Source organism: Felis catus, chromosome C2, assembly GCF_018350175.1.
Source record: "Felis catus isolate Fca126 chromosome C2, F.catus_Fca126_mat1.0, whole genome shotgun sequence".
Classification (NCBI taxonomy): domain Eukaryota; kingdom Metazoa; phylum Chordata; class Mammalia; order Carnivora; family Felidae; genus Felis; species Felis catus.
Genome location: NC_058376.1, coordinates 147381129 through 147396076, shown reverse-complemented (window position 1 = coordinate 147396076; position 14948 = coordinate 147381129). Strand labels below are relative to the sequence as shown.

The window sequence follows — 14948 nt, the reverse complement described above, 5'->3', positions numbered from 1 at the left end:
AATTTTCAATTTAATTTTTTGAACAATTTTTAAATGTTTATTTATTTTTGAGAGAGAAAGAGAGAGCATGAGTGGGGGAGGGACCCAGAGAGAGGGAGACACAGAATCCGAAGCAGGCTCCAGGCTCTGAGCAGTCAGCACAGAGTCCGACGTGGGGGTTGAACCCACGAACCGTGAGATCATGACCTGAGCTGAAGTCAGAGGCTCAACCGACTGAGCCACCCAGGCACCCCTTTGATTTAATTTTCATCACCTTGAGTTAAATAGCTGCACATGGCTAGTGACTACTTACATGGCATAGTTATAGTGGGTCATGTGGATCCTAACAGTCCTCCTATTTAGACTCCAGGAAATTAGAAAAATTTGATACTGAGGGCTAGAGTACCAGGCTCAAATGATTCCACATAATGGGACAGGAGAGCCCCATTGTGGATATAGTTTCGCTATGACGTTTTGCAAAGTGAGTTCCGTGGAACGCTATTTCCATGAGATATACTGCCCACAAAACTCCTATGGCTAGTAACACTACCTGCTGCCATGTCCTTGTGGGGCCACGCAGTGAGCACCAGCGTATTTCTGCTTTGATAAGTCACGCAGTGAAGAAACTGGCGTTTTGTTCACTTTCAGTCAGGGTGGTTTCTCACAGAGAACCGATGATAGCACCCTTTCATTCCCTGACACCTGTCAACACACACACACTTTGGGCAGTGCTACTCCAGGGAGACAACTGAACTAACTTTAGGACTGGCTTAGAGACCAAAGGAAGAAATGGTCATAGTTTTGCCGTAGACTGAATGATTGTGTCCCCCATTTCCCTTCCCAAATTCTTATGTGGAAACCTGATCCCCAGTGTGATGGTGTTCAGAGGTGGGGCCTTGAGGAGGTGATTAGGTCATGAGGGTGGACCCCTCCTGAATGGGGTTAGTGCCCTTATAAAGGAGACCTCAGCAGGATCCTTGTCCCCTTCCACCATTCGAGGACCCGGCATAAAGACAGCCATCTGTGAACTGGGACACCGGTTCTCACCAGACCCTGACTCTGCAGGTACCTTGACCATGGACTCTCCTAGCCTCTGGAACTGTAAGCAATAAATTCCCGTTTATAAGCCATCCAGTCAGCGGCATTCTGTTATAGCAGCCTGAATAGACTAAGACAAGTCTGCTTAGTTCTTGATTTTTCAAGAATATGAAAATTTCTCATTCTCCTAGATTTGGGTGGGTAGAAATGTGACAAGATCAAGGGCGTAGGAATACATATTATATTTTTGGGGGTATTGAATACATTTGCTCCTTTCAGTAACCACTAGAATTTTCGGAGAGTTTGGTATATATGTGTGTATGTATATATATGTGTATAGTGTTTTGTTCACTTTTTCTTGCCAGTATACTAAGTTTTTCTAAGCTAGCTTGTGGTCTGAGTTAGCTTGAATTCATAGGTGCACAGGTAGGTCAAACTGTCTGTTTTTGCTTGTCTATTTATTTGGGTATGTAAAACTAGTACTCATGTGGCCATTTCTACGTTCTGACTTGATCTGTAAAGACCTACATGGAGCCTATGACAGTTACTTAAGTTCCCTCAGCAACTTGGAATAAATTAAGAGCACAGAGTCTAGGACATATCTACCCATAGGTATTTTAAGAATTCTAGTTAGATTGAATTATACACCAGTTCTCACTCATGCTGTTATGGGTGTAGGTGTTTTGGTGTGTGTGTGTGTGTGTGTGTGTGTGTGTGTGTGTGTGTGTGTATACACCCACCCACACATGAGGTATCTATGTTTGCTAATGCCTTACATAGAAGGAAAACTAGACTGGATTCAAGGTTATTCATACAATAATGCCACTCTTACTCATCTTCTGAAGTACTTTCTTGAGCAGCAGAGAGGGAAATGGCACGAGGAAAACCATGGGAGTGGATCTCGAGTTATCCATCATGCTTTGAACATCAGCCATCATGCCCAATGCGACGAGAAAAGGTTACAACTGCCGAGTGGCGTATCGTCCAAGGTCCCTTTCAGTGCTGAATTTCTTTCTTTGGATGACAGCTTTATTGAGAGTTTTCTTTGTAGTAAAACAGTATATTGTGGGCTAACGAATTCCAGCATCACAGGCGAGGCATGCTCAAAATATGTAAAGGCTTCAGTAAAGAAAACGTGTATGATGAACTTGGCTTTTGGCCTTGGAGGAGGGCCAGAGCTGCTTGGGTTCCTTAATTTTGCATTTCATTCTGACAGTTTAGAAAACTTGGCTTGTTTCCCCCATTTGGAACTCCTTGACCACCTGTTTACTGCAGTTTTTTTCCTGTGGCTATCAGTGTTTTTCCCTTCACAAGATTTTTTTTAGAAAATAATTGTTTTCTTGTGGTAAAGTACATAAAGTTGTTTTAATTATCTCTAAGCATTTTAACTCTCTGCGGTATTAAGTGCATTCACATTCTTTTGCAGACGTCAAACGTAAGCACCTTTTATCAATGCTTGTTTGCATGGAGGAGATAGGGAAATTCCCGATGGGGCCTGACCTTCTGTCACTTGGAATTTCATCTGTATTATTAAATTAAGACTCTTGTTTGTAAGCAAGGCCTGCCAACCAAAGTCAACTATTTCTGTAATGTAGCCATATATACACAAAGAGAATGACTGGCATTTGAATGTTCCCTGCTTAAGGCACTTTATGTCCCAAACAGGGCAAAAGAAAGTTGTAGAGGTGGAAATAACCAAGCTGAATGGTGTTTGCCACTCCCACAAGGGTGAGGGGAGATTTCACCATAAGACCTACAGTCACTGGCCTGGGCAAGGTGATTAAAGGCTCAGAAGACACCTTTCCTCTCATCTACAACAGTAGCTTCAAGGTGATCTGCCAAATCCAGCCTATTGCCTTTTTACAAATAAAGTTTTATTGGGACACAGGCACAGGCATTTGTTTACTGTCATCCATGGGTACTTTGGTCCTAGATCAGCAGAACGGAGTAGTTGTAGTAGAGACTGTATGGCACATTGAGCCTAAAGTATTCGCTTTCTGGCCCTTTCCAGAAAAGGTTCGCCACCTCCTGTTCTAGGAGCTCTGTCTGCCCTGGGCCTTGAACATAATCAGCCGTGTGTGCCCTTGTGGTTCCACCTCAGACAGAGGGCTGAAGCAGGATGGGCCCCATCTGAGCTCCCTGTGGTCGTGTGTTTAATTAGGGACCCTGCTGTGGTGTCCCGAGAGGCTGTGCCGTTGCAGTGAAAAGTATCAAAGGAGCAGCCCAGGTGGGCCGACCTTGAAACAATGTTCTCTGGTTAAGGAGAACATTTTATTCTGGACCAGGCCTGAGATGAGAGCATGCTGGATTACATAATGGTTTGAATAAAGGAAGTAGGGGCCCTTTAATTCATGAAGTGGTTTATTAGGAAGGTAATTTGCACATGCTATAAATATTGGGAAGTCTTGGGAGACTTATGGATTCGTTTGAAGGAAGTGGCGGGTGTTCATTACATTTTGCGATGTAGGTCCGAGCAGTATTTCAATACCACCTTTGTTTGATTCATCGTACATTCTCTTTTTGCCAAGAAGTTCAGCGGGGAGAGAGAGCCTCTGGATTTCTGGCCTCTGAATTCTGCAAATGCCTTGTCCATTTACTGAAGGCTGTGTCCCCGTGTTGAAGGCCAGAGGGCAAGGAGGCCAGGTGGTTGTCTTCCACAGTTGCAGGGAAGCCAGCCTCTTGGGAGCTACTGGACTTTCCTTTTCAGTGTCTTCAACTTCTCAGCTTTTTTTTTTTTTCTTAAGGGTGTTAGGTGGTTGGTTTCAAAGCTCTGCTGTTCGGAGTGGGAGCGATTCAAGTAGATTGATGTGAAGTTCGCAGACGGCAAAGTGCATTTGTCTCGCCTGGGATGTGGGGAATAGCTCTGGAAAGGGAAGCTAATGTGGACGCTGAGGGTCTATGGACGTTCCAGCATGCTCCTTTGATCTGAAATCGCTGGGGTGCCAGAGTGGTTGTGCTGAGTCAATGAGTCAGTATGGAAATGTTCCTTTGCATTTCTTTTCTTGTTTGCTAATGAAGTAATTGGCTGGGAGGAGGCGATTCAGTGAGACGTTCCCTCTCCTTTTTTTTTTTTTTTCTAACCTCGAGCTGCACCAGCAATGGCTTTCATTAGCCACAAGAGTCATAGAGTTAATGAGGTCTTTTATTTTCCATTATGCTAGCTCTTTTTCCCAGGACCGAACTCCAGGTACCTTCAAAAATGGCCAAAACCCAAGTCAAGTTGCCGTTCTGACCAAAAGCCAATAGGTTTCTTTTGGTAGAGAGCGCTATCTAGAAACTGTAGGTCTTGGTGATAAAATGATTTATTGCATCAGTAGTTCCAGTATAAAGGAGAGTGGTTATGGAAATGTGCCACCAGAGGTCCCAGCATGCAGTGGAAAACGTGATGCCCGAGCTGCAGTTACTTAATTCACTAACCTGAGAGGCAGGGTTCCTGAGCTCCATCTAGAGAAAGGCAAAGGAATGAACACCATCATTTAAGAATCCCAATGAGGGGCGCCTGGGTGGCTCAGTCGGTTAAGCGGTTAGGCATCTGACTTTGGCTCAGGTCAGGATCTCGCAGTTCATGGGTTCGAGCCCTGGGTGGGGCTGTGCTGACAGCTCAGAACCTGGAGCCTGCCTCAGATTATGTGTCTCTCTTTCCCTGTTCCTCCTGCACTCACACACTCTCTCTGTCTCTCTCAAAATAAATAAATAAACATTAAAAAAAAATCCTGATGAATGCCAGCTATGTTTCAGTATGTTTCAACATTCTGTTCTTTTAGGATACCTCTTTCTAAGCTGGATGATATGTCCCTCCAGCGACCTGATGTCTACAGGCTCAGCTCTCTGACGATGCTGTTGTAGAGGTGATGATTTCAGGGTTTCCTGTTGGTTACTCTTCACCAGTTAAGTGAAAGCCACATCAAACAACGCTCCTAGCTCTGCCCCGGGGGGGCTGCCCGTCTCCTCTCTCCAGCTCTTTGCCCTAAAGTGCCGCCATCATCTGTAGCAGATCAATATCTTCCAGGTGCTTAAAAAACATCCTGTCTCATGGAAATGGAATATTATATCGGGCATTGACTGCCCCAACCCAGAGGATCACAGAATGCTTTAGAGGCAAGCAAACAGCCTAAAGGAATAGGAAACCAAAGTGGCGGTTTTCCTCTCCAGCCCTTTCCTTGACCTCGTCCTCACCAGTGAGCCGCACGCAGCAGATGTAAAGCAGGCTTTTGCTCAGAAAGGACTCCTGGTGCCGTCACCCAGGCTGGTCACCTTGCCTCTAAATCAGCTCATAGAGAAACAAGTTATCAGGCTGCAGGTGGGTGAGAAGGGGGCGGGGGCTCCTTTAGCGTGCTGGCAAATAAGAAGGGAAGGACTTCTGTGTGAACTATCCGTGCATGTTGTGCATGACCTGCAGACACGAATCTCTGCCTGGACCGTTGCAGTCAGCTCTTCCCAGACTTCCCTGCTTCTCTGACCCACCCACTGGAGCCTCGTTCTGGACTGATTCCCCAGCGTCAGAGCTCTCCACGAGCCTTCCCCACTGCTTCTCTGGAATAAAGCCTTGGGTACAGAGGATGTTCACAAACAGTAGGCTCAACATTCCTTTCATCCCCAGTCACAGACCCTTGGGTGGGTGAGTGGCATCGCATCTGGGTGTGACTTACGACCTAACCGAGACCTCTCGGTAAATTGTGACATGAATAATTCAGAGTCCGACTGTGTAATTTCACTGCTTCTCCGGAGGATTGGAGAAATGTCCTGCTTCTCAGAGCCGCAAAAGTTCTCTCGACATAGTGTCTACAGAAGTGGGTTTGGCAGGCAAGCTGTCTTCCATGACTTGGGTGATGCTTTTTCAAGATTAAGTTTTACTTCAGTGGGTTCTTTGTGAGCCACGGATGATCTAGAAACATCGTTGTCGCCATCAGGTATAGCCCCTTTGGTTTCTGAACCTCGGGTCCGTGTGCTGGTGGTCAGCCACGCTTGGCACATGTGGTTCTCACCGTTTCTTTCCTGCTCAGAGAGGACGAGGGGCCAGTGGGGAAAGAGGACAGGGCGTTCGGGATGGTCCCTAGATCGATAAATTAGGTCCTGAATGATTGGGAATTGATTATGTTGCTAACTGGCTGGTCTTTGGTCAGCGATAAGCACGCTGGGCAAGATGCCAGATCGGTGATTTTAAACGTTTTCCCAGCCTGGCGCGGCATCTTGTAAATATTCCCTGAGCATCGAAAATGTCTTTGTTTATGGAGAATAGTTTTGGCTTTCGAGAGCCTTATATTCTGGCTGTGACAGTGGTGATAATAGGTAAATGAGGATGATGGCAATGAAGGGACTAGTTTTTATTTACTGATCGTTCTCCGTGGGCCCATCAGGGTACCTGTCTTAGCCTCCTCTGTATGTGCGATGCTGTTGCTAAGCCCAGAGGGAGGCCTCATCAAGTGACACAGCCCCAAAGGGGTTTCCAGGTTAGGTGGCCAAGATAGGTAGCTGATAACAACAACAACAACAACAACAACAACAACAAAAATAACAATAAATAATAATAAAGATGCAGAGGCAGCCACTGCCCCAAATGAGTCCGCACTGTTTCAGCTCCATCAGCCTGCTCAGGGCAGAGCTGATGAGAAAGGGGTTATTTCTGGCTGAGGTTGATACAAGTCGGTGGGGGGTCAGATATATTTTATGAAAAGCAATTTAGGAGGCAGCTGTGGAGGAGGCTCAGAAATTCAAAGAACCAAGTGGAAAGAGATGAGTAGGAGTTTGGTTCCCCTTGGAGTGCCTGGGTGGCCCAGTCGGTTGAGCGTCTGACTTTGGCTCGGGTCATGATCTCGCAGTCCGTGAGTTCGAGTCCTGCTTCCGGAGGTACATCAGGAGGGAAGGAGCGAGAGTCCGGGAAACGAATTAAAATCTAGAGCCTGCTCACCCAGAGTCCTAACCTGCCTGCAACTGGTTAACTCCCAGCTAAAGGATAAGATCCTCAACCTCCCACCCACTACAAACCTTTTGTAACCAGACAGCCATCGGGAGATTTGAAGCATCTCTGGAAGGGACAGACAGACCTAGCATGAATATGCTGACGACGATCAATCAGTAGATCAAAGCTCTGTGCTGACAGCTCAGAGCCTGGAGCCTGCTTCGGATTCTGTGTCTCCCTCTTTCTCTGCCCCTCTGCCGCTCATGCTCTGTCTGTCTGTCTCTCTCAAAAATAAACATTAAAAAAAAAAAGAAGAAGAAGCTTGGCTCGCTTATTGTGAAGGGATTGTTTGTTTGCTCTAGTTTGGCAGGTTGAAACAGCAGGTGATGTGCAGGGCAGACGGAAGGGATGGGGCACCCTCCCCACATCTGAGCATAATGTACATCTTCGAGTATGCGGTCTTGAGTGCCATTTGTGAGATCTAGAATAGCCTCGGGGGACACCCCCCAGCTCATTTCGCTTCATGGCTGCGTAGATTCATAAAGTTAAACAGTCGCGACTGGCGTTCAGAATTCAGGCTAGACTGTTCCCATCAGTGGTGAACAAACGTCTCTTCATTCTTCTGTCTCTCCTGGCTTTCCCTTTGTTGAGGTGTTGGGAAGGGCCAGAACAGTGAATCAAGTGACAGTTCCTTGGCGGGCAACATTTGACTGCCTTGCTTAAGGAATCTTAGACATTTTTTTTTTTGGAGGTGGTGTAATCGAGATTTCAAACCAGATTTGGAAAATACAGTTGATGTTTGGAATTTGGTGGATAGTCATTAATTTCTATTCTCCTCTCTCATTAGGCTTTAACTTCTTATTTTTTTATTAAGTAAGCCATACACCCAATATGGGGCTTGAACGCATGACCTCGAGATCAAGAGTCACATGTTCTACTGACTGAGCCAACCAGGCGCCCCAACCAGGCGCCCCAGGAATTATCTTATTATTGAGATGAGCAGTCTCTGACATGCTGCTCTTTGTGGACTGTCACATGCTCTTTGGCACATTGATAAGTTTGCTGTCATCATGTGACTTGAGCCATAGGAGGTAACACTCATGTGTGTCCAGTGTGAGATCAGAAACGCATCCCTCTGAAAAAATAAGCTATGTAGGAGGCAAGAGTAGGATTTAAAAAAAAATTTTTTTTTAACATTTATTCATTTTTGAGAGACAGAGACAGAGCGCAAGCAGGGGTGGGCAGAGGCAGAGGGAGACGCAGAATCTGAAGCAGGCTCCAGGCTCTGAGCTGTCAGCACAGAGCCCGACGCGGGGCTTGAACTCACAGACTGTGAGATCATGACCTGAGCAGAAGTCAGACGCTTAACTGACTGAGCCACCCAGGTGCCCCAAGAGTGGGATTTTTCAGAAGAGTAGTTGGTAAATATTTTCCTAATTTATGTTACCTGGAAAATAATTACATATATATATATATATACACACACACATATATATATATATACACACACACACATATATATATATACACACACATATATATATACACACATATATATATGTATATATATATATATATATACACACACACACATACATACACACACACACACACACACACACACACACACACACACACACATATATGTGTATGTATATGCACTGTGCTTGCTATGGGCCGGGTCCCATTCTAAGCGTTTTACAAATAACAACGTATTTGATCCTTACAGAAGTCCTGCAAGGTAGATACTTTGATTACCTGATTCTTTGGTTGCTCAGATGTTTGTTTTGGGCTCACGTGGCAGCTGCAGACACGTGTTTGTAGCTGCGTCTCTTTTGAGAAAAATTCTTTGGAGAAAACCTCAAAACAGAATTCTGTCCATTAACTCTCCAGGCCCTTCCTCCCTCTTCCCCTCCCTCTTCCCAGAAAATCGGGGGCGTTCTACCTTTATTTGAGCTCAAGTGGCAAAACACCAGCTGTTTCCACCAGGTCAGACCAGGGTGGGAGTGCTTTTGCTTCAGGTTCCCTGGGAGTCTGTGGACAGTGAGAGCGTGCGGAAATGTTGGCCCACTCTGTCCTGCGCTTGGGATTCTGTGTTCCCCAGAGAGCCCACAGCCACCCGGGCGGACCCAGACGACCTCCAGGCAGTTTTGTTTTTGGATGGGGGATTGTGGTCCCGGCGGGTCTGGTTACGTGGAACCCTTGGAGCGTGTGTTCGAGGAACAGGTGACATGTTAATCTTGTTTTGGGTGGCATTTTTTTTATAGGTGTGACCCTTCCGGGTTGGTGTTATTAAATGCCAGGGAGAGCTAGCTAGCCAGCAAGTGGATTTCATTTTGGAAATGTGTGTACTTTTCCAGGGCCCTTTGTGGCAGCCTGATGTGCTGGCCATACATCATTTTGGCCAATTCTTGCATTAGTGACTGCAGCTAATTGCTGGGCCTGTAGTGTCTCTTCTCCGCAGCCCTGGGATCTGCTGACGGGGTGGCTCTTACGCTTCTGCCGAGCTTTGGGTTTCCTGCCAGCCTGGGACGCCAGCGGAAGGTGGTCCAGCCATAAAGCTCAGGCTGGGTGGGAAAAAGTGGATTAGAGTGGATACAGAGAGCTGGGTGTGGAAGGACCAGGGAGGGAACGAGCCAACGCTAAGGGTGCCGGTCAAGGCCAGATGCGCGGTCTCTCCTCAGGGAAGCCCGGTGGCCTTGGGGAGTGAGGTTCAGAGTTTCCCCTTTTATCTCCTCGCCTTCCCTCCTTCCAGGCGTCAGCTGCCTGCAGAATCCTTTGAGGAGAAATTACTCCCGGACGGGCTTAGCTCGTTGGTTTTCGCAAACATCGTACCTTTGGCTTCCAGGCTGAACATTCGACATTTCCTGAGCGGTGTTCCTTCCTATTTGCTACGACCCTGCTTTTAGATTCTTTAAAGTTGAGGCCCCCTGTTCTGAGGTGGAAGATTTAGTTTGCTCCTGCCTTTTGGAGAGAGGCGGGATAGGGTAGTGGTTAGGGGCCAGATCGCTTAGGCTCCCCTCTTTGCTGCTGATTGGTTGTGTGGGTCTGGTAAGGGGGAGACCTTCTTGGTGCCTTGGATTCCTTGTCGTTATTTATTTTTTTAAAATGTTTCTTTACTTGTTTTTGAGAGAGAGCGCACGTTGAGCGGGTCAGGGGCAGAGAGAGAGAGGGAGAGAGAGAATCCCAAGAAGGCTCTGCGATGTCCGTGCAGAACCCGATGCGTGGGGCTTGAACCCACAAACCGTGGGATCACACACAAGCCCCAGTACAGCTCTAGGAAGCAGCGTCTTCTTAGCTCCATTTTACAGATTGGAAACGGAGGCACCAAAAGGTTAAGTGATTTGCTCAGAGTGATGTGGTATTTTGAATACATGTTAAATGCCTTTGTGCTGGTCATTTGTGCTAGGCTCTGAGCGGGCAGCAGTGGAGAAACCCACTGTGGTCCTGCCTTCAAAGACTTTACAGTCTAGTGAGCATGTGTTTTAACAAATAATCCCACAAATAATTACAAACATGATGGCTTCTGAGACTACTTGGGAAGCACTATGCTCTAGGGCAGAGTGACGGGACCTGGTGTAGATTGGTGGGAGGAAGGCTTCGCTGGATAGCAGACACTTCAGAGCTGAGATCTGAAAGGACACGAACTAGCCAGGTCAAGAGTAGGGAACAGGTTTCTAGGCAGTGGGAACAGCATGAGCAAAGGCCCTGAGGCAGGAGAGACTTGGAAACAGGAAGCTAGCCAGTGTGGCAGTAGCAGAGGGGACAGGGAGGGGATTAGAAGAGGAGATGAGAAGAGGCAAGCTGCGTGATGCAAGGTCTTTAGGCCCGTTAAGGATTTTGAATTTTATGTTGAATGCCACAGGTAGCCATTTAAGGATTCTGATCAGGAGTACGTGATGGCCTCGTTTGCAGTTTAAGAAAAATCTTTATGTTAGGCAGAGGAAAAATGGATTAGATGTGAGTGAGAATGGATGTGGGGAGATCCACAGGAAAACTTTATGTTTTGACTTTTGCCTTTAGAAGAATATTTAAAATTTAATTTATTTATTTTGAGAGAGAGTGAGAGAGAGAGAGAAAGAGAATCCCAAGCAGGCTCTGCATTCCCAGCCTGGAGCCTGATGTGGGGCTCGAACCCACAAACCATGATGAGATCACGACCTGAGCCAAAATCAAGAATCGGATGCTTAACAGATTGGGCCACCCAGGCGCCCCTAAAAGAGTATTTAAAAATTCATTGATCACTTCAATAGATGCCGAAAGATATTGCACAAAAGTCAACATCTATTTTTTATTAACCTTTTGATTTTGAAATAATTTTAGATTGGGGCGCCTGGGTGGCTCAGTTGGTTAGGTGACTGACTTCAGCTCAGGTCATGATCTCGCAGTTTGTGAGTTCGAGCCCCATGTCGGGCTCTGTGATGACAGCTCAGAGCCTGGAGACTGCTTTGGATTCTGTGTCTCCCTCTTTCTCTGCCCCACCCCCACTCATGCTCTGTCTCTCAAAAAATGAGTCAACATTAAAAAAAATTCCTGGGGCGCCTGGGTGGCGCAGTCGGTTAAGCGTCCGACTTCAGCCAGGTCACGATCTCGCGGTCCGTGAGTTCGAGCCCCGCGTTGGGCTCTGGGCTGATGGCTCGGAGCCTGGAGCCTGTTTCTGATTCTGTGTCTCCCTCTCTCTCTGCCCCTCGCCCGTTCATGCTCTGTCTCTCTCTGTCCCAAAAATAAATAAACGTTGAAGAAAAAAATTCCTAATAAATTAGCAATGGCCACTTCCTTATTAGAGTGAAGTATATCTCTCTGAAACAGCCAATATCATCCTGAATGGTAAATACGGAGACATGTTTCCACTTAGGACAAGAATGATGTAAGGTTGCCTGCTCACTTACGTCAGAACATTCTATGCCATGTAAACAGGCAAGAAAAGGAAATAAGGAACAATTAGAAAAGAGAGAGCCATCCTTCTCATTACCTGTAATACCCAAAAGAGTTAAATTAAAAACTCCCAAAGTTGACATCAGAGAAATGGTAAGATTGTAAAATAAATATCTAAAAATCGATCCCAGTGTTGGGGCACCTGGCTGGCTCAGTCAGTAGAGCATGAGACTCTTGGTCTTGGGGTCATGACGTTGAGCCCCACGCTGGGCATAGAGATTAATTAAGAAGAATCTATATTAGTGTAACAGAGATAAAATAATTGCCTTAAATGCCAACAGATTGCCTATACTGTATAATTTCTCTCTGGAGGACCCACCTGAGGGGTGGAGATATGTGAGGAGAGTTCTTGGGGGAATAATGGGGTTTGGTATGAGGGGAGACCAGGGGATGAGTAGAAAAACGGGCCGGTGAGAAATTAGTCAAAGTGGTCAAGAGATCAGAGATGGAGATTTTCGCAGGGGCCGGCTGAAGAACAGGAAGGGACAGTGTTATGGTAAATTATTTGTTTTCTTTAAGAAGTTTTACTTTTTAACTTTGTTGGTTTATAAACTACCATTTTAAAAATAGTCCTTAGTACGTCGCTAGGGCTTTTAATTTTTTTAATTTTTTAATTATTTTTTAAAATGTTTACTTATTTTGAGAGAGGGAGAGAGAACAAGCACACGTGTGTGTGTGCACGTGACCAGCGGAGGGGCAGCGAGAGAGGGGCAGAGAGAGAATCCCAAGCAGGCTCCACACTGCCAGTGCAGAGCCTGATGCAGGGCTTGATCCCATGACTGTGAGATCATGACCTGGGCCAAAGTCAGGAGTCGGATGCTTAACCGACTGAGCCACCCAGACACCCCTCACCATTACATTTAATGGTAAATCAGCTGAACACCAAACTAAGGATTCCAAGATTTTTTCCTTTGCAATTGGAAAATATTCTGTGGTCTCCTTTTCTTTCTTTTCTTTTTTAATATAATTTATTGTCAAATTGGCTAACATACACTGTATACAGTGTGCTCTTGGTTTTGGGGGTAGATTCCCGTGGTTCATCACTTACACACAACACCCAGGGCTCATCCCAACGTCCTCAACGTCCATCAACGTCCATGAGCGTCCTCAACGTCCGTCACCCGCTTTCCCCTCTCCCCCACCCCCCATCCCCCCTCAGTTTGTTCTCTGTATTTAAGAGTCTCATGGCTTGCCTCCCTCCGTCCCCTTCCCTTCCCCCACGGTCTTCTGTTCAGTTTCTCAAGACCCACATATGAGTGAAAACATACGGTGTCTGTCCTTCTCTGACTGACTGCACTCGGCATAAGACCCTCCAGTTCCATCCACGGTGCTGCAAATGGCAGGATTTCATTTCCTTTGCAGTTTGCAGGTGTTCTGTTGTCTTCCGGCATCTGGTATTACTATTGAAAACTCTGATGTCAGTCTGATATTTTTTTCTTTATAGGTTTTCTGCCTTTTCTCTCTGGAAATTTTTAGATGTGTTCTTTCCCTTCAATTATTAATTTTACTGTGATAGATCTCTAGGTAGGGGCTTTTTCTCATTCGACCTTCTTGGCATTCTGTGAGTTCTTTCGGCCCGAAGCCTTAGCCCTTTCTTTAATTGTGGCGAACCCCTGGTTCTTCTTTCTTTAAACGTTTCTCCTTCACAGTGTTTTGTTATTTTTTTTCTTTTTTCCCCTGTGGAAGGTGCTACGAGATGGGTGTTGACACTTCTGTTGCATCACGTTTTTCCCCCACCTTTAAAATCCGTTTTCCCCCCACCTTTAAAATCCGGTCCTCTTGCGTTCAGCGAGAGTGCCTTGATTAATCTTCCGGCTCCCCAGTTCATTTTTCCACCTCGTTCTGTTCTTCTGCCAATCCATGAAGGGCCCTCTTGCAAAACTTATCTTTCAAACTCAGGATTTTCAGTAGGTGGTTCTATCTGCCGCCTTCGATTCCAATCGCTCGTAGCCTCCCGTAGCTGGCAGAGGCTGTTTAAGGTATTTAAGGTTTTTTTTTTTTTCTTTTTCTTTTTTTTTTTCCATTAGGTCTGCTGCTGCCAGGGTGAATTGTCCCATTCTTTCCTCCCATCCCCAGTTACAGCACACATGCGTCTCTAATTTTCTGGTTCTTTTCCTTTGGTCGCATACCCTCTGCTGGCTTTGCGATGCTTAGCTGCCCTGCCTGTTCTCTGTGTGGGAGGCGAGTGACAGAGGCTTGGGTGCTTGCCCGGCTGCCCCAGGCGACATGACTTGGTGGGGGGAGATGTCCTCGGGGCTCACGTTGCCGACTGGAGGCTTCAGTCTTCTTTTTTCTTCCTCCGCCCAAGGACTTGACTTGAGTCTGTCTGTCTGTCTGTCTTTTTTTTTTTTTTTAAAGTTTATTTACTCATTTATTTTGAGAAAGAGAGGGAGAAGCAGAGGGAGAGAGCGAGAGACAGAGTCCCAGGCAGGCTCCGCTCTGTCAACACAGAGCCTGGCGCGGGGCTCGAACTCGCAGAACGTGAGATCACGGCCTGAGCCGAAACCAAGAGTTGGAGCGTTAACCGACTGAGCCACCCAGGCGCCCCAAGCACAATGTCTAACGCTGTGTGTGTAAAGGGGATATAGCACTCATGTTAAGTTATTCTCTGCGATTAATTGTTGAGTGACTTCTGAAGCACTATTTAGGATTATAATAGGTTGCTGCCTTTCATTTAATACGGTGATATGATAACTCCTCATCCATGTTACCTTTTCTGGGTTCCCCACTGCGTTTAGCCCAAATACTTATAGCAGTTACGTGACTTGATGCTTTTGCCCATAGAGCAAATTCATGTATGTTTTCAGATAACATGACTATAAGCTTCTTGAGAGCAGAAACTGTGCCCTGTTTCCCAGTGTATCCTTAGCATTTGGCGTTTAGTAGGGTTGCTAAATACTGGTGGTAGTAGGAGCATTATACTCCTGGTTTTTTTTAAGACTTTTTGTGTTTATTTTTGAGAGAGAGAGAGAGAGAGAGCATGAGTGGGAGAGGGGCAAAGGGAGAGAGAGAGAGAGAGAGAGAGAGAGAGAGAGAGAGAGAGAATCTGAAGCAGGCTCCAGGCTCTGAGCTGTCAGCACAGAGCCCATGCGGGGCT

At 46.2% G+C, this 14948-nt stretch overlaps 1 protein-coding gene across 2 annotated transcripts in view; it reads left to right on the top strand.

The window, feature by feature from the left end:
* The window catches only part of OSBPL10 (oxysterol binding protein like 10), a 315527-nt gene that overhangs the window by 80432 nt on the left and 220147 nt on the right, over positions 1-14948 (top strand). The window lies entirely within an intron of this gene.